A 1,078-nucleotide genomic window follows, 5' to 3' on the forward strand; every position below is an offset into this window, starting at 1 on the left:
CCCCCTGGGGGCGGAACGAGGACCTGGGGAAGGGACGAGAGCTTAAGGGCGGAGTGAGGGCTTGGGCAAGAGGCAAGGGCTAGAGGCGTGGCAAAGGGCCTGGGGGCGGGCAAGGGCCTGGAGGCGGGGCAAGGGGCTGGAGGCGGGGCAAGGGGCCTGAGGGCGGGCAAGGGTCTGGAGTCGTGCAAGGGCCCGGGGCGGGGCAAAGGGCCTGGGGGCGGGGCAAGGGGCTGGAGGCGGGGCAAGGGGCCTGAGGGCGGGGCAAAGGGTCTGGAGTCGTGCAAGGGCCCGGGGCGGGGCAAAGGGCCCGAGGGCGGGGCAAAGCCTAGGGCGGGGCAAGAATGAGGGGGGGGACAAGGCGGGGCCAGAGGGAGGAGCAAGAGTCCGGGGGCGGGGCAAGAGTCTAGCGTGCAAGGGCCCGCGGGCCAGGCAAAGACCTAGGGCGGGGCAAGGATAAGGGGAGGGACAAGGCGGGGCCAGAGGGAGGAGCAAGAGCCTGGGGGCGGGGCAAGGACCCGAGGGCTTCCGGCCAGAGTTCCCGCGTTCCCCTCGGCCTCCGCGGCTGACCGTCCTCTAGCGGTCTGGGTGTGGCGAGGTCTGGTGGGCTGAGGTCGTCCGGGGGCGAGGGGCGGGCGAGAGGCCCGCGGCTCCCGGTGTCCTCCCTAGGACAGCTCTCCCTTGCTAGAGATTAGCAGCTGTTTGCTGAAGGTCGTTCGGGCTCTGTCGCTTTGAAGCAGTTTAAACAGTTGGAGCAAACACGGCCCCGGCGCTGCTATCGGAGCTGCGCCTCCCTGATGCGGATCCGCAGAACCTTGCCCGCTTTATCTCGCCCCACCGGCTGACTGTGGCGCCAGCGCGGGGGTTGGGGCTCTGGGCTGGGACCCGGACTGTGCAGGCAGCCAACTGCTCTCTGGCCCCCGGTCCCGCTCATGCTGGTGCGGGACGGCTCTGCCCCGGGGAGATGCGGCCATGCTGCAAACTCGTGCTCACTCACTTAAGCGAACGCCCTCTACTTCTCCCCTGCGCTTCCACGTGCCCTCGGCTAGCGGCCCGGGCTGGAGGAGTGTGCGACCCGGTC

This window comes from Peromyscus leucopus, chromosome 4 (assembly GCF_004664715.2).
Source record: "Peromyscus leucopus breed LL Stock chromosome 4, UCI_PerLeu_2.1, whole genome shotgun sequence".
NCBI lineage: Eukaryota > Metazoa > Chordata > Mammalia > Rodentia > Cricetidae > Peromyscus > Peromyscus leucopus.